The following is a 25,873-nucleotide window of genomic DNA, read 5'->3' as shown; positions in this document are numbered from 1 at the left end:
CCTCTTCATTGCCCGAACTTAACAGAAAGGAGGGAGGGAAAGGAGTGAGAGGAGAAGAAGGGATTGCTGTGAAAAGGGAAAGATGAAATGGAAGAAAGGCAATCCCGAATATATTTGAATATATTAGGATAAAAATTGAAATAGTTAAAAAAAAGAATGAAAGCGAATAAATATGAATAAAAATGGAGAAATTAGAACTTGAGGGCGAAAGAAGATGTGACTTAATAAAATGAGCAAGGAAATATTAGGACATGAATAAAAACTATGAAAAAAGAATATTTTGGCAAAATCTGTAACTAAGTAAAATATATTTGAATATATTGAATTGTATAAGATATGATATGGTCAATACTCTGTTCATAAATTATGTATGTGTGTAGGGGGGAAAACTAAAAAATCATTAACAACTTGTAATAAAAAGAAAAAAGAAAGAAACCCCAGATATCAAATCTTCTCTTGTAGAGGCGATCTTGTAGCCAAGATATATTTTGGCTACTTATTTTCTGTTTTAACCCGAATTGAAGACTACCTGTATTCTATCTATCTATCTATCTATCTATCTATCTATCTATCTATCTATCTATCTATCTATCTATCTATCTATCATCTATCTTCTGTCTAACTTTTTAAACACCCATCTCCCTCACAGAGGGGCTCTGGGTGGTGAATTATAGTGAGGAAAAACTGGAATAAAGAATGCTGCCTCTTGGAGGAAAACAGGACATAAATCTACCATAAAACTAAAACAGATAAAATAAAGAGTAGTACCATGTTTGAGAAACCTTCAAACTGGCATGATTGAGACTGTTTCCATCTCTCTCTCTCTCTCTCTCTTTTTTTTTAGGAAAGAAAACCATAATTGTGTCTGGACATTTTGTCATCATGCGGCGCAGCCGAACCACCATGTCCTTTCTGAGCATGGAGGTAAGAAAGCTGGGGGAGAGGAGAGAAATGGTGGCCATGATGGCTAGCTGAACTATCTGGAGATTTGGAGAAAACTAGGATTCATCCTTGCCAAACTGGGTAACAGAAAACCCTTGGATATGGGGATATCAATGGAGGAACAATTCCCAAAAAATAAGTTGGGGCTCCTCCTCTTTTTTCACATATTGTGGACACCATTTTGATTTTCCTCATCCCTCCCCTGCAGACACCCCTGTTGGGATTGATATAATAGGTTGTCTGGGTGCTCAATTTGAGAAGATCAATCAATCAATCAATCAAAGATGATTACAATAAAGGGAAAGGTTGAGGGCACAGTGCTCATCTCCAATTCTTAGCTGAGGGAGCCAGCATTGTCTGAAAACAATTTCTGTGGTCATGTGGCCAGTATGGCTATATGCCAAAGACATACAGATGCTGTTACCATCCCACTGAAGTGGTAGCAAGACATAGCACTTCGACTTATATACCATTTCACAGTGCTTTACAGCCCTCTCTAAGCGATTTAAAGAGTCAGCCTATTTCCCCCAACAATCTGGGTCCTCATTTTGCCAACCTCGGAAGGATGGAAGGCTGAGTCAACCTTGAGGTGGTGAGAATCGAACTGCCAAACTGCTGGCAGTCAGCATTCTAACCAATGCGCCACCACAGCTCAGTAAGTACCTATTAATCTACTCACATTTGAGTATGAGGGAAGCAGATAAATATACAAAATAAATAAGATAATATGCTGTAAGGCAAATGACATTCCATGATCGGTCTTGTTTTATGAGCCAAATTATACATTTCTTCACCTGGAATTCATTGTACATCTGAATCTGGATAGCCTGGCAAAGCCAAGCTTTCTTCTTGGCATTGCCAGGCTATCCTATTCAGATGTATAGTAAATTGCTCATGAAGCATCCACTGCTGGCCTTATCTTGTCTCCAATTTATCTCTCATACAATCTCAGATGGATTCTTTATGCATTGCAATTGCAAAACATCCTCCCAGCCCAATTAAGACATCATACAGCCATTGGGTATAAACTTCATTGCACCCTTGCTTTTTTGGAGGCAGGTGAGCTGATGTGGCCAGGTTTGGCATATCATCCATTAAATCTGTGGAGGAAGGACACCCATATTTTAGGAGAGGGGGCAGGAAATGCATGCTGTGGGCTATTCATCACCCGATTAGCACTCCCAAAATTTTCTACCTGAGTCAAAAAGGACAATACAGAAGGACCCAAAACAGCAAGGAGAGTTCATGTAGTATATTGTTATTCCACAAAGATAGGATAAAGATAAACTCTCAGCAAATGTGGGCCATCAGAGAGGTTCACCAAAGCCTGAATTGTAGCCCATAAACAAGAGCGAGGAAAGCTACATCATTTATTGGTGAAGCACCTGTTTTGCATGTAAACAATTTTCTATTTCATATTCATCGTCAATCTTCAGAGCTGTCTTTTGACTTCTCATGTTTCTCTATCAATTGCCCAGCCAGATGACAGCATATATTTGAGTTAGACAGAGTTTGAAAAATGTAAGCAGAACTTGGATAGGAGACCATGAAGAAATCTTAAGGCTGCTGGCCAGACTAGGAAATTGAAGGGGGGAAAAAAAACCTCCCTGGAAGAAAGGAAGGGCAAACCACTTTTATACTTTTGCTAAGATAATTGTATGGATATAGGCATGCAAGGAGTCAAACTTGACATGAACAAAAGTATTATTCTGGGCAGCGGGTTGAACCTCTAAAGTTCTTTCCAATACTACCTTTGTACAGGTAGTCTTTAACTTGTAACCATTTGTTTAGTGAGTGTTTGAATTAAAATAACACTGAAAAAGTGACATAATCGTTTTTCACAGTTATGACCATTGCAACATCCCCATGGACACAAAATCAAAATTCAGATGCTTGGCATCTGGCACGTACAGTAATTATGATGGTTGCAGTGTCCCAGGATCCATTGATCACCTTCTGTGACCTTCTGACAAGCAAAGTCAAAGGGGAAACCAGATTCATTTAACAACCTTGTTACTAACCTAACAATTGCTCTGCCACCAATTGCAGTGATTCACTTAATAACTGTGGCAAAAAAGGTCATAAAATGAGGCAAAATTTACTCAACAATGGTCTTGCTTAGCAGCAGAAATTTTGGGCTCAATTGTGATTGTAAGTCAAGGACTACCTGTATAATATATCGATCAGTCAGAAGAATGTTGATCAGTTGGTTCATGGTGTTTTCAGGATTTTGAGCTTGGTAGCAGCTCAGTGGCTAGGACGCTGAGCTTGTCGATCGAAAGGTCGGCAATTCAGGGGTTCAAATCCCTAGTGCCACATAGCGGGGTGAGCTCCCAGCTTCTCCCAACCTAGCAGTTTGAAAGCACATTAAAAAATGCAAGTAGAAAAATAGGGACCACCTTTGGTGGGAAAGTAACAGCGTTCCACACGCCTTTGGCGTTTAGTCATGCTGGCCACTTGACCACAGAGACGTCTTCGGACAGCGCTGGCTCTTCAGCTTTGAAACGGAGATGAGCACCACCCCCTAGAGTCAGGAACGACTAGAACATATGTGCGAGGGGAACCTTTACCTTTACCTAGTAGTAAAAATAATTGGCCTCCAAAGGATTTTGCAGGCAGAACTGCCCTCCTTGCCAGGACCTGGCATGTCTGATCCTTCTCTTCTTCCTCTGTTGCCTTTTCCTTCTACCTGGGATAATGGAGGCAAGCCTCAGCCTGCACTGAAGATGTTTCAGCAGGTCAAGGGCAACTGGGTCCTTTATGTTTCAGGCCCACGGTTTCTTAGTTACCGGTCACGCTTGTTCAGCTCTTCAGCTGCCCAGTTAAACTAGACAGTGTTTTTTTCTTTTGTATATATATTCATTTCTTTTTCTATTGCAAACACAAAATCCAGAAGTAGTTTCAGAATAATAATAGCAATAGTACTTAGACCAGGAGTGTCCAAACTTGGCAACTTTAAGACTTGTGGACTTCAACTCCCAGAATCCCTCAGCCAGCAAAGCTGGCTGAGGAATTCTGGGAGTTGAAGTCCACAAGTCTTAAAGTTGCCAAGTGTCGTGTCCCACTCCTCCGCTGACGGCTGGGTCCGGGAAATCCGAATCAGGCTTGCCTCTGCAGCTCTGCCCAAAGTCCTAGCAAAGTCCTCAGAGCAGGCAGGAGACCAGTAAGTGACTTCAGCAAGATAAGTTTGACTTTTGCCTGACTCAGAGACTGCCAGAAAGTAGATCCTTTATATAGGCCATGGGGTGTGGCTCCATGACTCAGCACTCATTAAGGCCTGCCCCTCCCTTCCCTCTGTTGCCTCCGCCTCTCCAATCTTCTGATGCGAGGGTCACTCCAATCAGCTGTTCTTGGGAGTAAACCCTCCTCAGGCTCACCTGCTGTGGATGAGGGGGAGGGGTCTAGCTGTCTTGCCTGGGCATGGAGTCAGGGCTGGGGCAGGGAGATGCTCCTTCTTCTGCAGTTTGTGGGGGCATGGAGCCAGGACTTGGGCCGGAAGGCATACATTCCTCAGTGTTGGGGAGCAGGTAAGAAGGCCCCGGCTGCTCTGAGGGCGGGCAAGACACAACACCAAGTTTGGACACCCCTGACTTAGACCTATATACCGCTTCACAGTGCTTTACAGCTCTCTCTAAGCAGTTTACAGAGTCAGCCTATTGCCCCCAACAATCTGGGTCCTCATTTTACCCACCTCAGAAGGACGGAAGGATGAGTCAAACTTGAGCCTGGTGAGATTCAAACTGCCAAATTAAAGGCAGCCAGCAGGCAGCAATAGTAGCTTGTAGTACTGCATTCTAATCACTGCGCCACCATTAGATATATTCTCTTCTTTGGATAAAAGAATCAATGTTTTTTTCCGTTTGTGTTCCATCTAGCCCGCTGGGGCCATGGCTATCTTGGCGTGGTGGTACAGCTCACCCATGCCAGGGTTTCATGGAATGGAGGACCTCAGGCGCCAAAGGGCAGGGGGCGTGGCCAGGGTAGCCATGGCCAGCTCGATATCACTTGTGCCGGGAACACCTGTGGTGGCCTGAGTGCTCTGCCAGCGAAAACAGGCTCCTGAGCTCTGTTTTAAGCTGTGACTGCCTCCTGCAACCCTCTGCCAGCGGAAACAGAGCTCAGCAGCACTCCTGAGCTCTGTTTTCACTGGCAGAGGCCCCACGGGCCAGTCTTTTGCTGTTTCCAGGGCAGCCCCATGGGCCAGATCTCAGCACCCTGTGGGCCGGATGTGGCTTGTGGGCCTTGAGTGTGACACCCCTCTTCTATTCCAATCCCCTGTCCGTGGTATAAGATCCTATATCATTCCAGACAAATGGCTGTCCAGTTTCTTCTTAAAAACCTCCAGTGGTGGAGCACCCACAACTTCCGGAGACAAAGCTGACAAACAAATCAAATTGAGGCAAATCAGGACTAGATAAAAAGCGAGGCAAGCAGTGCTAACATGTTGTTAAGGGCACCTGGTTTGCATGCAAAACATTCCAAATTTCAACTCGGGTATCTTGCATGGAAATTGAAACTGCCAGTGCAGAAAATCAACTTTCCTCAACCTTACTGTATCCATCATCCATTAGACTCCTTTAGCACTTTTAAGGCAACTGTTCTTAGGGACGTGGTGGCTCAGTGGCTAGGACGCTGAGCTTGTCGATCGAAAGGTTGGCAGTTCAGCAGTTCGAATCCCTAGTGCCGCGTAACTGGGTGAGTTCCCGTTACTTGTCCCAGCTTCTGCCAACCTAGCAGTTCGAAAGCGCATAAAAAATGCCAGTAGAAAAATTGGTGGGAAGGTAACAGCATTCCGTGCGCCTTTGGCGTTTAGTCATGCCGGCCACATGACCATGGAGACATCTTCGGACAGCGCTGGCTCTTTGGCTTTGAAACGGAGATGAGCACCGCCCCCTAGAGTCAGGAATGACTAGCATATATGTGTGAGGGGAACCTTTACCTTTACCTTTTAGGTAGTTCTTACCCTCATAATTGAGCGACTGGAACTTCTATCACCTAAGCAATGTGATCTTTTAGTGATTAGTGCCCAATTATATATATATTGTTTGGGTCTTTTCCCGTGTAAGATTGGAAGTATTTAGGCAATGTTTCGATGAGATCTCATTCATCATCTTCAGGCTTTGGCTTTGTTCTTATGTGAGCAAAGTGTGGATTTTAACTGCTGTTTCTCTATAAATACTGGTGGGGGGGGTGTTTTTTGAATTGCAGGCCTAGCTGTTGCAAGCTGATTGGTTGGCTGTGTTGCTACATATTGATTGGTTAATGGAGTTTTTTGAATTGCTGGCCTAGCTGTTGCAAGCTGATTGATTGGTTGTGTTGCTAATTGGTTAATGGGGTTGATGTTTGTGTGGGAAGTAGCATTTTGAGCCCTGGTCTGGTTCCGAGTTCGAGGTTCTATTATGTGTTGATGTTTGTGTGAGGAGTAGCATTTTGGGGCCTGGTCTGGTTCCGAGTTCAAGGTCTTGTCATGTGTGGATGTTTGTGTGGGAAGTAGTATTTTGGGCTCTGGTCTGGTTCTGAGTTCGAGGTCCTGTTGTGTGTTGGTGTCAATTTTTGTAGCTGGGATTTGTTTCTTGACTAGTGCTAGTTTCCAGATGTCTGGTAAGCGAGAGGTATTGTCACGTTTATTCATGTTATTGGGGTGTTTCTCTATTTCTATGGCTTCCATAATAATTCTCTTGTGATAGTGTCCAGTTTTGGAGATTTATTTATTTATTTATTTATTTATCACATTTCTATACCGCCCTTCTCCGAAGACTCAGGGCGGTTTACAGCCAAGATAAAATCGCACAGAAACAAACGTTAAGAACATTATTAAAAATCTAATTCAAAATTGGCCCAATAATTTTAAAAACTAATAAAATATAAAATAAACCCTAATAAAAACCACCCATGTTAAAATTGCAATTAGGCCAACCCTGCACGATGGAACAAGAAAGCCTTAAGCTCGCGCTTAAAGGTCCGGAGGTCAGGGAGTTGGCGTAGCCCCAGAGGTAACTCATTCCACATGGCAGGAGCCCCCACAGAGAAGGCCCTCCCCCTGGGAGCCGCCAGTCGGCATTGTTTGGCTGACGGCACCCTGAGGAGGCCCTCCCTATGGGAGCGCACAGGTCGATGGGAGGCTATTGGTGGCAGTAGGCAGTCCCATAAGTAACCCGGTCCCAAGCCATGGAGTGCTTTAAAGGTGAGAACCAACACCTTGAATTGCACCTGGAAGACCACTGGTAACCAGTGCAGCTTGCGCAGGAGAGGTGTTATATGGGAGTTACGAGATGCTCCCTCTATCCCCCGCGCAGCCGCATTCTGGACCAGTTGAAGCCTCCTGGTGCTCTTCAAAGGGAGCCCCATGTAGAGAGCATTGCAGTAGTCCAGGCGGGAAGTGACGAGGGCATGAGTGACCGTGCATAACGAATCCCGGTCCAGGAAGGGATGCAACTGGCGTATCAGGCGCACCTGATTAAAAGTTCCCCTGGCGACGGCCATCAAATGCTCTTCCAGCAACAGCTGTACATCCAGGAGAACGCCTAAGTTGTGAACCGTCTCCCTGGGGGCCAACGACTCACCCCCCCCCCAGTCAGCGATGGAGCTAGCTGACTGTTCCGGGATGCTGGCATCCACAGCCACTCAGTCTTGGATGGGTTGAATCGAAGTCTGTTCTTCCCCATCCAGACCCGTACGGCCTCGAGGCACCGGGACATTACTTCGACGGCTTCGTTGGGGTGGTTCGGGGTGGAGATATACAGCTGAGTATCATCAGCATATAGGTGGCAACTCCTATATTAATTTGGTTCCTTCAAATTGGTTCCAACCAATCAGCTTGCAACAGCTAGGCCTGCAATTCAAAAAACACCCTCCCACTAGTATTTATAGAGAAACAGCAGTTAAAATCCACACTTTGCTCACATATGAACAAAGCCAAAGCCTGAAGATGATGAGTGAGATCTCATCGAAACGTTGCCTAAATACTTCCAATCTTACACGGGAAAAGACTCGAACATACCAAAACCTGCATACATATACCCATGAAAACCTACAAAAACACACACACACACACACACACACACATATGTAGGTCTTTGGTTATTCGAGTTTTCTCCCGCGTAAAATTGGAAGTGTCTTGGTGATGTTTCGACGAAGTCTCATTCGTCATCTTCAGGCTTCAGCTTTGTGCTTCTAGGAGCAATGTATATATATCTCCTTGGACGTCAAATGAATCATCTCAGTTGTTAGGCGAATCATGTGGTTATTAAATCAGTCCAGCTTTCCCCATTGATTTTGTTTGTTAGAAGCTCCCGAGAAGGCTGCAAATGGCAAATCATGTGAGCCTGGGAGGCAGCCACCATTGTAAATACTGTACACGTCTAGTTGCCAAGCAACCAAATTTTGATCATGTGATTGCGGGGACATTGCAATGGTCGTAAGTTCAAGAATCGGTCGTGTCAGTTTTTTCAATGCCTTTGTAACTTTAAATCGTCTTTAAACAAACAGTCGTATATTGAGAACTAAAATGTAAGTCTAAAATGAGAAGCTAAACTAGGCGAAAAGCAACAAATAAAGATATTCTTTGCATAAGATGTTATCTGTCTTGAGAGAAAAGACAAATTGTTCTCCTGAAAGTGAAAAGAGAGAAGACTAAATACAATTTAGGGGGGAGTTCCTGCCACTGTTTCAGAGTGACTTTTATTTGCATTTACAGAAAGATAGTCCTTGACTTATAACCTTGACTTCATTTAATGACTTTTTGGCGTTAACAACAATACTGAAAAAGGTGACTTTATGACCAATTTACAAACTTGCAACCGTCCCCATGCTCCAGTAATTGGAATTTAGGCACTTGGCAACTAGCATATGTTGACAGTTGCAGTGTCCCAGGGTCTTGTAACCGTCCCAGATGGCTTCTAGCAAGCAAGTCAACAGGGAACCCAGATTCACTTCATGATCACATGATTCACTTAACTGCAGTGATTCATTTAACAACTGCAGCAAAAAGGTCATAAAATGGGGCAAAACTCACTTAACAACTGCCTCGCTTAGCAACAGAAATTTTGGGCTCAATTGTGGTCGTATGTCAAGGACTACCTGTATTGTGGTAAACCAAGGTTTCGTTGTGGGCTGAATAAACTATAGCTTGTTTCAATTCACACAGTCCTGAGGAGATTCCCATACAGAATAGGGATTTGAGGATGAAAACTATTCTTGAATGCCTGTGGTAATCAATTTAATTCTAATCCAAATTATAGCTGGTGTATTGTATTCACAAAGTGCATTTGCCACAAATAGTTTGTCCCCCCAAATTAAATCAATAGGCTGTTTACATCCCGTGGCCATAAATATGTCACATTACATTGACTCAGTTACAGTTCAATTTGATGACGCTCATGGGTCACTTAGCAATATTCAGGATCAATAACTCCAACCTGATAATGCTAAACATCATAATATCCCTATTAAGGATGCTTGTGGGTGACTTCCTTGCACTCACCAAACAAAGGCAGAACAACTGCAGCAGCCTCAAGATTTATTCAGACACAACAAAACAAGATGCACTACAAAAATGACAGCAAAGATTAGCCTCTGAGCCCTCCTCAAATCCAGCTTTTGGGCTTTGTTTGGGCTACAACAGGGTGTCAAACTCGATTTCATAGGGTTGCGTTTGAACTCAGGGGGACGGGGTGGGCATGGCCAGGGTGGGCGTGACCAGCTCAATGTCACTCGTATCGGGGGCGCCGGTGGCGGCCCAAGCGCTCTGCCAACGAAAACGGGCTCCTGAGCTCCATTTTCTGCTGTGATGGCCTCCCGCAAACCTCTGCCAGCAAAAGCGGCCCCTCAGGCCAGGTCTAAGTACCCCCGTGGGCCGGATCTGGCCCCCAAGCCTTGAGTTTGACACCCCTGGGCTACAATCTAACCCACAACACCAGCCGCACAAGTCACACTTTGCCACTAAGCTTCATCAAGTGGGGAGGGCAGAGAGGCTGAGCTGAGATGCCCGCTGCTTGCCCTTGCTGCTAGCTGGCTGGAACCAAACCAAGTTCTGCTTGGGAAAGAAACAGGCCTCAAGATATGGGCAAGAAAGTTGCCTCACCATTACTGTGATTTGTGCCAAGCCAATGAGCCATCACTTCTCTGGAATGGTTGCCCTGAGGTGCCAATTAGTACCACAACAGGGTTAGCTCTTGTTCTTTCCCTCTCACACAAACACCCATACGCCTGCGCACACACTCATCTCATTAGCTGCCAATCAATCTTCCTCTCTGCCCTCCGAGGCATGTTTAGCTTCTAGAAACCAGGGATTGATGTGGACCTAAGCATACATTTGCATTTTCCAGACTTTGGGTTATAGAGGCAAGGAAAAGTGTTTGCACAATAAGGCACTGAGTGTCAGCATTGATTTATGCTGTTTTTATTATTTAAGGTACTCTGATTGCAGGCTGATTTTCAGAACCTGCTCTGAGGGTCAAAATGCAATAAGAAACACAGTAGAAAGACAGTTACACTTTTTAATCGAAGCAATTTACTCATTGTAGATTTTTATAGTGTCATTGCTCTACCGTAATCCCCTTGAAGGAAATTTCTGGACTTTGTTTGGAATCCTTTCGGCATTTTAATGCGAAACAAAAGGAATTGTTAGCTGTCGTATAAAGCAGGGCACATAGTTTATTTTTAAGAAGGAAAATAGGAAATTTAAATATGGAACTGAATATTACCTCAGAGAAACGTCAGACAGCTATTGTGTGTGACCCTGTATGTTGAGACTCTAGAAAGAGTGCAGAGAAGAGCAACAAAGATGATATGGGGACTCTGGATGCTAAAACATGTAAAGAACAGTTGCTGGAATTGGGTATGTCTAGTTTAATGAAAAGAAGGACTAAGGGAGACGTGATAGCAGCATTCCAATACCTCAGGGCTGCCACAAAGAAGAGGGAGTCAAGCTATTCTTCAAAGCACTTGGAAGCAGGACAAGAAGCAGTGGATGGAAACTACTCAAGGAGAGAAGCAACCTAGAACTAGGAAGAAATTTCCTGACAGTTAGAACAATTAATCAGTGGAATGGCTTGCCTCCAGAAGTTGTGGATGTGATGTTCCAAAACTGGAAGTTTTAAAGAAGATATTGAGCAACCATTTATGTGAAAAGGTATAGGGTTTCCTGTCCGAGCGGGGGGTTGGACTAGAAGACCTCCAAGGCCCCTTTCCACTCTGTTATTCTGTCCTGTCTGTAAACACTTTGTAGGCATCTTCATGTTTTGTGACAACGCACAGAAATATCAAAGAATCAGACTATAGTTTGATTTCATATTAACAAGCTTAAGCATAATTTATCAAAGGGGTTTGTCTAATAAAAGTCAGTAAATGTAGTGGTTAAGGTGCTGGCCCAGAAACCAGAAAACAGTGAGTTCTAGTCTCACCTTAGGCATGAAAGCTGTCTGGGTGACTTTAGACCAAGCACTTTCTCTCACAGCCGAACCCACTTCATAGGGTTGTTGTGGGGAAATTAGGAGGAGGAAGGGGTACTCTATTATGTATGTTTGCTCTTGGATTACTTATAAAATAATAAATAGACCCCAACACTGTGCCCAAAATTCTATTCCCAGTATGCTTCTTTATACGAAAGAGGTAGACTGCTCTTGTATAAGAAGGTGCAATTATATCATCTTTCCTGGCTAGCAGCTATGGATACATGCAACTGTTTCTCAATTAATTCGATTAATGTTCCCTGTAAAAGTCAGATAAAGGGAATATAGATAGTCCTCATTTAGTGACCAGAATTGGGACTTCAAATTTGATTGAAGTGATTGATAAGTGGAACTGCAACTATGGTTATGATTTTACCTCAGTTTTCCTTTGCTTTGGGGAAGGGACTGGCTTACAATCTGACATTTGCTAAACAAGACAGTCCCTAAAATCACTAAAAGAGGACTACTGGTAGTTAAAACCCATTGTAAAGATCCTTCCAGATCTTCTTGTTCCCACAGTGGCCAGCAAAATGCTTCTGAAGATCCAAAAGTGTCATACTTAGAATCGTAGGCTGGCCAGAGTCATTTAATTGAGTTGGGCAGCTATAGAAATTGAATGAATGAAAGGAAGGAAGGAAGGAAGGAAGGAAGGAAGGAAGGAAGGAAGGAAGGAAGGAAGGAAGGAAGGAAGGAAGGAAGGAAGGAAGGAAGAAAGAAAGAAAGAAAGACAGACAACAGGCATCCCCACTTTTGAGATCTTCTACTGGTTGCCCTTAGGAAGGAGGGAGAATCAGGCCTCTCCTCCCTGCCTTTCCCAGCCATGGGTTCTTTCCACCTGATGTCCCATCCTCATTAGCTCTGGATGTGAGCCCTTTTGCAGGCCAACCCATTAAGGCGCAAAAGTGCACACCAAGGCGGAGGCATGATGCAGACAGAATGATTTACTGGCCTGGCACGAGGGCAATTAGCTGCGTAAACATGGCCTAATGAGCTCCATTATTTTGCACAGCTCCCTGGTAACATTAGACAGAAGTATTGTCACCCCTCGGCATCACCTTCCTAGCTGAGCCAGATCCAGAAGCTGTTGACTTCCCCCCATCACTCCAAACCAGATCAAGTGGGGCAGAGGTGGATTTCAGCAGGTTATGTATGACCAGTTCTGGAGAACCGGTAGCGGAAATTTTGAGTAGTTCAGAGAACCGGTAGTAAAAATTCTGTCCGGCCCCACCACCATCTATTCTCTGCCTCCCAAGTCCCAGCTGATGTGGAGGAAATGGGGATTTGGCAATAACCTTCCCCTGGATTGGGGAGGGAATGGAGATTTTACAGTATCCTTCCCCTGCCACGCCCACCAAACCACACCCACTAAGCCATGCCATGCCCACCAAGCCACGCCCACAGAACCAGTAATAAAAAAATTTAAAACCCACCACTGAAGTGGGGGCTCATTCAGAGATGGGGCACCCACTTTGCACATGGAGGACTTTTCCCTGCTTTGCATCCAAGTCCAACCACAGTCCAAACCTATCCCAATGTAACTGGCGGAAAGAATAACCTTGAGGAACAGAAGGAAGATCCACCACTAGTGAGATAGATGGACGTGACTCAGGCTTGATGCTTCCTGGTTCTCTTGGAGATAAAGGGAGGGAGCCATATTCAGACTTGCAAGGTTCTTATGACTTATGACCATTTTTCACATTTACAATCATTGCAGCATCCCCATAGCCAGGTGATCAAAATTCAGATGCTTGGCAACGGGTTCATACTTACGACCGTTGCAGTGTCCCAAGTTCATGTGATCACCTTTTGAGATCTTCTGACAAGCAAAGTCAATGGGGAAAGCCAGATTCACTTAACAGCCGTGATACTAACTTAACTGTGGGGGCTCCCACCCTCTGGAACGAACTCCCCCCAGGACTCCGTCAACTTCCGGACCTCCGAACCTTCCGTCGCGAGCTTAAAACACACTTATTCATCTGTGCAGGACTGGACTAGATTTTAAATTTATAGGGGTTTTAAATTGGTTTTAATATTTTTATTATTTTTTAATAATTTGGCTTTTAGAATAAGTTTTTTAATGGTTATCTTAATCTGTACATAAATGTTTTTATTTGCCTGTGAACCGCCCTGAGTCCTTCGGGAGATAGGGCGGTATACAAATACGAATAAATAAATAAATAAAATAAATAAATAATAACAACTGCGGTGATTCGCTTACCGACTCTGGCAAGAAAGGTTGTAAAATGGGGCAAAACTCACTTAACAAATGTCACAGCAACAGATAGAATAGAATTTTTTATTGGCCAAGGGTGATTGGACACATGAGGAATTTGTCTTGGTGCTTATGCTCTCAGTGTACATAAAAGAAAAGATACATTCATCAAGAATCATAAGGTACAACATTATAATTATAATTGCTGAAATAGGCTGTATATTAAAAACATGGCTTCAGCAGTTTCTGAAAGCTCTGTGAGGCTTCAGTACTTCATCAACTTGAAAAAGGACAATGCCACCCACCATTTTTTACTACAGTAATAGACAGCTCATTCATATCTATCTAGTTGGATATTCTTAATCCAGGGACTTAAATATTTGTTTATATCCCACCTTTATTATTTTTATAAATAACTCACAGTGGTGAGTTAATTATAATAACTCCTTCTTCCTCCTATTTTCCCCACAACAACAAACCTGTGAAATGGTTTATACGGCTGATTGGGAATTCTGGGTGTTCTCATCCCCAATCATCTGTAAGCGGAATGGGACTTTTCAGCTCGAACCCTTCTCCTTGCCTGTTTCACCTCAAGGTTTTGGGCCTCTGGTGGCTCAGCAGACTAAGTCTGTCAGTTATTAACACAGCTGCTTGCAATTACTGCAAGTTCAAGTCCCACCAGGCCCAAGGTTGACTCAGCTTTCCATCCTTTATAAGGTAGGTAAAATGAGGACCCAGATTGTTGGGGGCAATAAAAGTTGACTTTGTATATAATATACAAATGGATGAAGACTATTGCTTAACACAGTGTAAGCTGCCCTGAGTCTTCGGAGAAGGGCGGGATATAAATTCAAATTAAAAAAAAAAAAGGTTTTCACCTCTGGGTTATTAGCCACAAACTTTTCTCCTCAGCTGGCCCTTCCCCAGTCTTTCGCCCCGGCACAATGGCCATGGCCACTCCCTCCCAGGTGCTTCACTGCAGCCCATACACAGAAGGAGGTTTCGTCCTAGGTTTTTTGACACCTGGACAGTTAGGGCCCAACAAATCAACTAGAGGGAAAAGGAAGGAAGGAACAGCCTTGGTGAAACGGGAGGGAGAAGACGGGAGGGGGTGGCTTTTTTTTCCGAGAGAAGGAAGAACCCTTTTCTGGCCAGATATCCAAATCGATAACTAATGACAATGAATAATTTACAGCATTGATTCCCACCCCCAAAAAAGTGGGGAGATGTTGGCAAACATCCCATTCAAGATTTAGAAAGGAAGAAAAGGAAATTGTAAAAGCTCTCCATTCCCACCCCTGCCCGTTCCCCCAGTTCAAAAGGAAGCACTCCTGGTTTTTTTTATTTTTAATTTTTTCGCAATGCCAAGTTGTAATACACACACACACACACCCCATCCCCACCCGCTCCTGAAATCTGCACAAACGTCTCGGGAGGAAAAGAAGAAAACAAACAAACCGAAGCGCTACTATCTGTTGATTTTGGTTAAGAAATTAATTGCAACTAACTCTTCCCCTTGCAAAATTTCACCAAGGCTGCACCTTCATTCCTTCTCCCTAGGTCGATAAAATTAAACATATATTTATTTTATTGGCACTTCCAACAAAATCAGTGTTGAAACATTAAAAACATGCTGTGCAGCAACGCTAATCAACATGATAAACATTTGAACGATACACGAGGCTTGAAAAACACAATAATACTCAGTAAGCCATACAGTTGCTGTGTTTATATGATACAAGGTGCATTGAAGGGTTAACATACACAGATTACCATGGGGCTCCTATGCTCGTGAGGCCCATAGGCAAGTGCCCATCAAGCCCATGGGTTAAGACAGCCCTGCACACTCACCCCAGCTCCATGAAGGGGAAAAACGTTGCAAAACGTCACGTGGCAGCAATGTGACGCTGCGAGTTTGACACCTGTGCTTTAAACCTAGGACAGTATTCAATGGTAGGGTGAGTCAAGCAAAGTCTTTGCAACTAGGACAGAAGTTCTTATCCTGTTAGATTTCAGGGAATATGTGAAGGTGGATAAGAAAAAAAATGGAACTTTCCCCCCACTAATATCTAACTGAAATTGAAGAGAATGATAGTCCCTTTTCCAACTAGCAAATTTAATTAAAAGGCATAAACTTTCCTGGTGGGGTTTTTTTTTGGGGGGGCCACTTTAAACCAGCACAAATTCCTGCTGCACTACCCCAAATTTAGCTTGCCTTGTTATTGATTTCATGAATTAATAAAGAAGCATGTGCATTATGTAATACATACTTGCTATTTTCCAATAATTGATAACTGTATCTGGGCATCATTGGATTAATTTGCAATACGATCTCTGTATTTTTAGAATGGGAATGCATTTTTCTGAGAAAGGGTGCGTAGCTTTCAACAGACTCTCAAAGAATTTGATGCCACAAAAAATTTAAGGCCCCTGAGCTAGAATATTCTATGAAACATTCTGTGGCCAAGCTGGAAACACCTAATTGTTGGCTTAATTTTAAATGTTGATTAGCTCTGCTTATTAGCTCTTTGCACATCCATTTTATTCAGGCTTCCTGAATAGAACTTGATAGTTAAGTACATTGTGTGCAGGATTGAATGAGAGGCATGATTTCTATTTACACAAACCATATTAAGACCTGTTGGAGATTTGAATTTAGCAGAAGCCCTTGATAAAGAATGTGCTAATAAGTATTGTTGAAACAATACTAAAGAAGTACCAGAAAATTTAATGAAAGAAGAATGTTTAAAGAAACATTCCTAGATGTCCTGGGTGCAGAGTATTGGCACAGCCCAGCTGCTGATGAATATTTAGACATATTTAAAATAAAAAGCAGATTAGAAAATGCACAAAGGTAAGAAAACCTTTGCTTCTATCAAAACTAATATGTTGAAGAAAGAGAGGTATTGTGTGGTGGGCTTCAATAGGCAAGAACTAGACCAACATAGCTACAACAGCATTTATTGACTCAAAACTGGAACTGAGGAATGGCAGGCAAACGCCTGTAATTTATTTATTTTTTTAAACCATTATTAACATTTAAAATCCTAAAATACAAGTTAAAATACATCTATAACAAAAATACATCCGTAATAATTATACAATTCAACATCATTCTGACAGTACATAATTCTTAATTTTTTATTTTTTATTTTATTTATAATTTAATTTCTCCCGAAGGACTCAGGGCGGTTTACAGCCATATTAAAAACAGAGAATATACAAAATATAAATAACAAATTTAAAACGAATTTAAAACAAAATATTTAATAGGCCAAAATTACTAAAATGGTCATAGACCGACATAAAACCCTTTAAAATTTAAAATTTTAATTAAAAGGCATAAACTTTCCTGGTGGGGTTTTTTTTTGGGGGGGCCACTTTAAACCAGCACAAATTCCTGCTGCACTACCCCAAATTTAGCTTGGCTTGTTATTGATTTCATGAATTAATAAAGAAGCATGTGCATTATGTAAAACATACTTGCCATTTTCCAATAATTGATAACTGTATCTGGGCATCATTGGATTAATTTGCACACGATCTCTGTATTTTTAGAATGGGAATGCATTTTTCTGAGAAAGGGTGCGTAGCTTTCAACAGACTCTCAAAGAATTTGATGCCACAAAAAATTTAAGGCCCCTGAGCTAGAATATTCTATGAAACATTCTGTGGCCAAGCTGGAAACACCTAATTGTTGGCTTAATTTTAAATGTTGATTAGCTCTGCTTATTAGCTATTTGCACATCCATTTTATTCAGGCTTCCTGAATAGAACTTGATAGTTAAGTACATTGTGTGCAGGATTGAATGAGAGGCATGATTTCTATTTACACAAACCATATTAAGACCTGTTGGAGATTTGAATTTAGCAAAAGCCCTTGATAAAGAATGTGCTAATAAGTATTGTTGAAACAATACTAAAGAAGTACCAGAAAATTTAATGAAAGAAGAATGTTTAAAGAAACATTCCTAGATGTCCTAGGTGCAGAGTATTGGCACAGCCCAGCTGCTCATGAATATTTAGACATATTTAAAATAAAAAGCAGATTAGAAAATGCACAAAGGTAAGAAAACCTTTGCTTCTATCAAAACTAATATGTTGAAGAAAGAGAGGTATTGTGTGGTGGGCTTCAATAGGCAAGAACCAGACCAACATAGCTACAACAGCATTTATTGACTCAAAACTGGAACTGAGGAACGGCAGGCAAACGCCTGTAATTTATTTATTTTTTTAAACCATTATTAACATTTAAAATCCTAAAATACAAGTTAAAATACATCTATAACAAAAATATATCCGTAATAATTATACAATTCAACATCATTCTGACAGTACATAATTCTTAATTTTTTATTTTTTATTTTATTTATAATTTAATTTCTATACCGCCCTTCTCCTGAAGGACTCAGGGCGGTTTACAGCCATATTAAAAACAGAGAATATACAAAATATAAATAACAAATTTAAAACGAATTTAAAACAAAATATTTAATAGGCCAAAATTACTAAAACGGTCATAGACCGACATAAAATCCTTTAAAATTTAAAATTTTAATTAAAAAGCACTTAGGATAGTCCCGCACGATTAAATAGTAAAGTCTTCAATTCTCACTTGAAGGTTCGGAGGTCGGGGAGTTGGCGTAACCCCGGAGGTAACTCATTCCAAAGGGCCGGTGCTGCCACAGAGAAGGCTCTCCCCCTGGGGGCCCCCATCGACATTGTTTGGACGACGGCACCCTGAGCAGGCCCACTCTGTGGGAGTGCACAGGTCATTGGGAGGCTATCGGTGGCAGAAGGCGGTCTCGTAGATAACCCGGTCCTAAGCCATGGAGCGCTTTGAAGGTGGTCACTAACACCTTGAATTGCACCCGGAAGGCTACCGGCAGCCAGTGCAGGCCACGCAGGATAGGTGTTATATGGGAGCAATATGGTGCTCCCTCTATTACCCGCTCAGCCGCATTCTGGACTAGCTGGAGCCTCCTGGTGCTCTTCAAGGGGAGCCCCATGTAGAGAGCATTGCAATAGTCCAGGCGAGAGGTAACGAGGGCATGAGTGACCGTGCGTAAGGAGTCCCGGTCAAGGAAGGGGCGCAACTGGCGAATCAGGCGAACCTGATAAAATGCTCCCCTGGCGACGGCCGTCAGATGTTCTTCTAGGGACAGCCGATTGTCCAGGAGAACGCCCAAGTTGCGCACCCTTCCCCTGGGGGCCAATATTTCACCCCCAACAGTCAGCGAGAGCGTAAGCTGACTGTACCGGGACGCTGGAACCCACAGCCACTCTGTCTTGGTGGGGTTGAGCTGGAGCCTGTTCCTCTCCATCCAGACCCGCACGGCCTCAAGACACGGGCTATCACCTCAACAGCTTTGTTGGGGTGGTTCGGGGTGGAAATGTACAGCTGAGTATCGTCAGCATACAGATGATAATCCACCCCAAAACCACGGATAACCTCACCCAGCGGCTTCATGTAGATGTTGAACAGGAGAGGCGAGAGAACCAACCCCTGAGGCACCCCACAAGTGAGGCACCTAGGAGTCGATCTCTGCCCCCCTGCCAACACCATCTGCAAGCGGTCAGAGAGATAGGAGGAGAACCACCGATAGACGGTGCCTCCCACACCCAATCCCTCCAACCGCCACAGCAGGATACCATGGTCGATGGTATCAAAAGCCGCTGAGAGATCTAAAAGGACCAGGACAGAGGAACATCCCCTGTCCCGAGCCCTCCAGAGGTCATCCACCAACGTGACCAAAGCCGTCTCAGTGCTGTATCCAGGTCTGAAGCCGGACTGGAACGGATCTAGAAAGACAGTTTTCTCCAGGTATTGGCGAAGCTGATATGCCACCACACTCTCAACAACCTTTGCCAGAAAGCGAAGGTTGGAGACTGAACGATAGTTCGCCAATACAGCTGGGTCCAGGGAAGGCTTCTTGAGGAGGGGCCTTACCACCGCCTCTTTCAAGGCGGTGGGGAAAATGCCCCCCAACAAAGAAGCGTTGGTAACTCCCAGGAGCCAGCCTCGTGTCACCTCCCGTATGGCCAGTACCAACCAGGAGGGACACGGGTCCAATAAACATGTGGTGGGATTCAGCCTACCCAACAACCTGTCCATGTCATCAGGAGTTACAGGATCAAACTCAGCCCAGGTAATATCCACAAGACTCGTCCCCGTCATCCCGCCCGAATCTATCCAATCAGTGTCCAGTCCATCCCGGATCCGAGCGATTTTATCGGACAGATACTGTACAAAGTCCTCAGCACGTCCCTGCAAGGGGTCCTCCCGAGCCTCCTGCAACAGCAGGGAGCGGGTCACCCTAAACAGGGTAGCTGGGCGATTATCTGCCGATGCGATAAGAGCGGAGAAATAATTATGTTTCGCCGTTCTTATCGCCACTAGATAGGTCTGAATATGTGACCTAACTAGTGTTCGGTCGGATTCGGTGCGGCTGGACCTCCAAACACTCTCTAGGCGCCTTTTCCAGCGCTTCATCTCTCTCAGCTCCTCGTTAGACCAAGGAGCTGGTCGAATTCAGCACCGGGTCAGAGGAAACTCAGGGAATTCCCTTTCTTTCTTCATTTCATCAAGAATATACCACAAGAAAAACAGGCATGGGACAGTGCGTGAAGACTCAGCAGTCAAAACAGATAGTGGATTATTAGTCTGAAAATGACAATCTGGAGTTCTGTACAGGAAGGGATGGAAGCATCTGTCAATTGGCCAGCCATGTCATGTTGGGAAGTGTCTGATTATGTATTCAAGATCTACCAGAAAGTTGACAAACTTACAGAAAGCCACGCTGACAGCTATTAGCTTCATGTCTTGGATTCAGGCCTGTGATAAAAATATGAAAGTGATGGGATAGACCATAAAAGGGCTGGGGAGTATGAATTTGGCAAGAGCCTCACAAATCTTATCCAGAAGGCTTCAAATTAAGGTATCTGCAGCTAAGCCCTATCATTGGTGACAGAACGATAAGCTTACAAGAATTGAAGAACAGTTACTGACATTCGGTAATGGGGAAAAGTGTCAGTTGGGTCACATAGAGTTGGAAGTAGCTGAATGGCCACGATATCTTGCAAGGGTGGGATATAAAGCTTATAATGAATAGAAGGGGAAGGGGAGTGGAATGAATAGAATAGAATAGAATAGAATAGAATAGAATAGAATAGAATAGAATAGAATAGAATAGAATAGAATAGAATAACAGAGTTGGAAGGGATCTTGAAGGTCTTCTAGTTCACCCCCACCCCCCATCCCCGCTCAGGCAGGAAACTTATACCATTTCAGATAAATGGTTATCCAATCTCTTCTTAAAAACTTCCAGTGTTGGAGCCCACACAATTTCTGGAGGCAAGTTGTTTCACTCATTAATTGTTCTGTCAGGAAATTTCTCCTTAGTTCTAAGTTGCTTCTCTCCTTCCTTAGTTTCCATCCATTGCTTCTTGTCCTGCCCTCAGGTGCTTTGAAGGATAGCTAATCAAAGAGGTAATTACAGGTAGTCCTCAACTTACAAACATTTATTTAGCAACCATTATGAAGGCACTCAAAAAAATAACTTTAGATTGGTCCCGACGCTGATGATCATCACTGTGTCTCTGCAATAACATGATCAAAATGTGGGCACTTCAGAACTGGCATGTATTTACAACAATTGCAGCAAGGTCTTTAATCAGGGGTCTTCAACCGTGGCAACTTTAAGACTTGTGGACTTCAACCCCCAGAATTCCTGAGGAATTCTGGGAGTTGAAGTCCACAAGTCTTAAAGTTGCCAAGGTTGGAGACCCCTGCTTTAGATGATGTCCATGGCTTTGATATTTTCTCTTGCCCCAGACAGTGGTGGTATTCAGCCAGTCCAGACCGGTTCGGGTGAACCAGTAGTGGCGACCTGTGGGTGGCCCCGTCCCCGCCCAGGCCTGCCCCTGCCCTGGTCCTATGTTGTCCTATGTAGCCACATTTTCTAAGCCACGCACATGCATGCAAGCCCCGCACGCAAGCAAAGCACATGCACAGAAGGCTGCACGTGCTCACATTTTCGGTGCGTGGCGAACTGGTGACAAAATTATGTGAAACCCATTTCTGGCCCCAGAGGGTAGAATTAGAGCCAGTTGCATAGAAGCTTTAAGGAAGCAGAGCATGGATAAAATATGGAGGAAATTTCAATTGATGAGGGCTGCTTGGCAGCGCTGGGTTGCTACTGGTTTGGCCTGGTTTGGGAGAATTGGTAGCAGCGGCGGCGGGAGGCTCCGCCTACCCGCCCAGATGTCATAAAATACGATCTGCGCATGCACAGAAGCTTCTGCACATGCTCAGACGGGGTGCACGCACCAGCAAACCGGTAGCAAAGGTAAGTGAAACCCACCCCTGCTGCTTGGCCCTCAAAATATGTTCAAATTTTGCTTGCTGGAGTATTTAAGTACAATAGCAGAGATAGGTAACTTGTGGCCCTCCAGGAGCTTTTGAACTACAATTCCCAGCATTCTTCCTCTCACCTGCATTTGTATTCTCCATTCTTCAGTGCAGACATAGTGGATCTGGAGGAGCCAGCTTGAAGCACATTTAAATATTTGTAATAAATATGGAACAAGGACAATATATAATGCTATGCTCAACATTATTAATTATTATTATTAATTATTAATGTTATTCTTAACATTATTAAGGACTTATCTCCAGCATGTTGTAATCATTTTAGGTGAATAGCTTTCTCTTTGCTTTAGATCTCTATTTGCTATAAAAAAAGGGGGAGGGGTTAATGGCATACTAGCTTAGCAAAGTATGACGTATAGAAACATAACAGCAATTGATAAATTCAGGCCGTCTTCCCCTGGTTTTCCTGCCTTGCAGTTAATACATGCTGTCAATAGATGGCGCTAGTAGATGGCCAATTTACTTCCTTCTAATAATGCTGGATAGGGTTTACAAATTAGGGATTGAAAAAGATCAACCCAGAGTTTTTCCTTTTAAAAAAGTGTTTTAGTTTGCTATGGATCTAGTTTGCTACGGCTCCAGCCTACATACATTTTCTTTTGGGGCTGTCTGGGATTTGAAATTCACACATTTTAAAGTTGTTCAAGTTGCAAAACTCTGCTCGAGAGTACGTGGCAGTCTTCAGAAATCACCCACCTCTGATTATGGCAGTCCTATATAATTTCCAGAGACAGGGGATATGTTGACAAGGGCAGGAATTGTTACGTTGCAGCAATCTCCAAACAGAGAATTCTTGTCTCTCTTTTTTTTCAGAAATCCCGAGAACAGCTAGACTTGGCAACTTGCATTGGGGCATTGCCCGGCGGTGCCATCAAGCGCCGGTTTTCGGGGACTCCACTGCTCCCACCACTTGCCTCCCGCCATGCAACCATCAGTGACCTCAGCCATGGGCCAGAGTTGGAGCACTGCAGGGTAGTCTTCACCATTGAGGAATCTACTCCTGCTGAGGTCAAGGACTCCGACCTAATAAGGTAGGGATGAAAGTTCCAAGCAGTGGTCATATTAGAAGAATCCCAGGAGTGGTAAAGTTTACAGATTCACTTAACGGGTTTGGTTAACAATCACAGCATGCACTTAATGACTGTAGTGTTCACTTAATTACCGCCGCAAAAATGTTATAAAATTGGGCACAGTCACATATGACCCACTTAGTGGCCACCATGACTTATGACAGTAATACCAGGCTCAATTACAGTCATAATTTGAGGACTTTCTGTATTTATTATGAAAAGCAAGAGACACGTCTGAGTGAACCAAATGCCTACCATTATGGAGCGGTCTGTTCTTAGAGAGTGCAACCAGATTATTTATCTACAGTCAGTCTTTCATCATCACTCCCAGCAATTGGCATTCATAGCTTTCCTCCTCACAAGATGCAAAGCTTTAATATGGTTCATCTGGTTTTGATGTGTTGTCTGATGTGAACCAGCCATTGAGGTCTTTGATTGACATGACAGCAGTGTTCCAATATTTGAGGGGCTGTCACAGAGAGGAGGGAGATAATCTCTTTTCCAAATCACCCGAAGGCCAGACAGATAACAATGGATGGAAACTGATCAAGGAGAGATTCAACCTACGGTAGAAATAAGGAGAAATATTCTGACAGTGAGAACAATCAACCAATGGAACAGAAGTTGCCTTCAGAAGTTGCGGGCACTTCATCACTGGAAGCTTTCAAGAAGAGATTGGACAACCACTTGTCAGAAATGATATAGGATCTCCTGCTTGAGCAGGGGGGCTGGACTAGATGACTTACAAGGTCCCTTCCAACTCTATTCTCCCTGCAAATCCTAGTTTATGGCTTAGATTTTGCATAAACCTAGTCAGTTGTGGTTTATCCTGTACATTTAGCATGGCGTAGCATAATGTGTGTGAACCAGTCAAAAGCGACACTAAAATTCCATCCTGAGCTGTTAAGATATAAGGTCTTAAGAGGTGCCCATCTCCTCCAGCATTTCTCAGAAATTCCACTCTCCAAATTGAAGAGACATCCAGAAATCTAGGAAAGATTATGAAGGCTACAGAGCACCTTTGTGGCTTACCCCAATATTTGAGTATGAAACATGATCAACCAAAAGCTAACATTTGTATTATTGATTGCCTAAAATTATGTCATCTTATTGATTGATTGATTGATTGATCAATTGATTATGTGCCATCGAGTTGGTGTCAGCTCTTAATGACCACATTGATGGTTTTTCTCCAGGAGGCTCTATCCTCAACCCGGTCTTTCAATAGTGTCTCATCATCACTATAACTGAGTCCATCCACCTACTTTGCAGCTGGCCATCATTCTTTCCTTCCATTTTTCTCAGAATCATAGACTTCTGGGTCTTTGCATAATATGTCTGAGATAGGATAATTAGCTTTTCAATTCCACTGTTTCATAGTTGCACAGGGCTAAAACTGTACACAACTGTACACTTCTTCTTGTGCCATATCCATGTGTCGTGTCCCACTCCTTCGCTGACGGCCGGGTCAGAGAAATCCGAATCAGGTGTGCCTCTGCAGCTCTGCCAAAGTCCTAGCAAAGTCCTCAAGGCAGGCAGGAGACCAGAAAGTGACTTCAGCAAGATATGTTTAGACTTTGCCTGACTCAGAGAATGCCAGAAAGCAGATCCTTTATATAGGCCATGGGGTGTGGCTCCATGACTCAGCACTTATCCAGGCCTGCCCCTCCCTTCCTTCTGTTGCCTCCGCCTATCAAGTCTTCTGACGCGAGGGTCACTCCAGTCGGCAGCTGTTGGTAATAAACCTTCCTCAGGCTCACATGCTGTGGAGGAGGGGGAGGGGTCTGGTTGTTCCGTTTGCCTGGGCATAGAGCCAGAGCTGGGGGCTGGAGGTATTTCTTCTTCTTCAGCCTGTCTGGGCATGGAGCCAGGGCTGGGGGCTGGAGGTATTTCTTCTTCCATGTTCGGAAGCAGATAAGAAGACCCCGGCTGAGGTGAGATTGGACGAGACACAACACCATGATTGGATGTTGGCGATCGTGTTGGCGATCCTATTTTTATCAACAGCCGCACAAAAAAGTGCTGCTAAATTTTGTCCAAACCAGTCCCTTCAATTTTGAAGTCATGATGTTCTTCTGCCTGGACCTCATTTGCCTTCAATCTTTCCCTGGAGAATTATGTATGCCGTATTTTTCTGGGTGTTGCATCACATGTCTGAAATATTCTAACTTTCGCTTTTTAATGGTTTTGATGATTTCCCTTTGCTTCCCCAAGCAGCTTATCACCTCCTCATTTCTGATTTTGTCAACCCAGCTTATACGTAACAGCCATCAAATGTAAATCCACAATTTCAAATGCTTCTAGTCTCTTCAAGTGGCTTTCTGTCAAAGACCAACTCTCTACTCCGTAGAGCAGGATAGAAAAGATGTGACATCTGACAAGCCTGCTTTTCAGTCTTAGGCTTATGTTGTGACTTCAGAAAGAAACTGTACACATATTTTTTTAAAAAATGTATATTTATAAACATTTTCATCTATTCTTTTGTCACTTTCTATACCCTTGAGGAAGGAATTGTTTTATTCCAAGGCATGTTGGGTTTTATTAAATAAACATCATTTGCAGGCATTTTGAAGGACAACCAATTTTTGCTTTCCCTTTCTTTTAAATTCTCTTTTAAAGCAGCAGTAGCCTGTAGTCATCATTGCATCTAATGCCAGTGAATTCCATAAGTTAATAACCCTGAATAAACAGGTTTCATATGCTAAGAATTTCACTTCGTCTCCATGGATTTGTTTAAATGACCCTTTAAAATTGTCTGAGCTAACAG

The 25,873-nt window shown here is 43.3% G+C and overlaps 1 pseudogene; it reads left to right on the top strand.

Annotated features, from left to right (window-relative positions):
• The window catches only part of LOC131188035 (uncharacterized protein K02A2.6-like), a 28,789-nt pseudogene extending 5,718 nt beyond the window's left edge, over window positions 1-23,071 (top strand).
• Window positions 23,072-25,873: the final 2,802 nt, after the last annotated feature.

The sequence above is a fragment of the Ahaetulla prasina genome, chromosome 1, assembly GCF_028640845.1.
Source record: "Ahaetulla prasina isolate Xishuangbanna chromosome 1, ASM2864084v1, whole genome shotgun sequence".
Lineage (NCBI taxonomy): Eukaryota > Metazoa > Chordata > Lepidosauria > Squamata > Colubridae > Ahaetulla > Ahaetulla prasina.
This window is presented reverse-complemented; position numbering and strand designations above follow the sequence as displayed.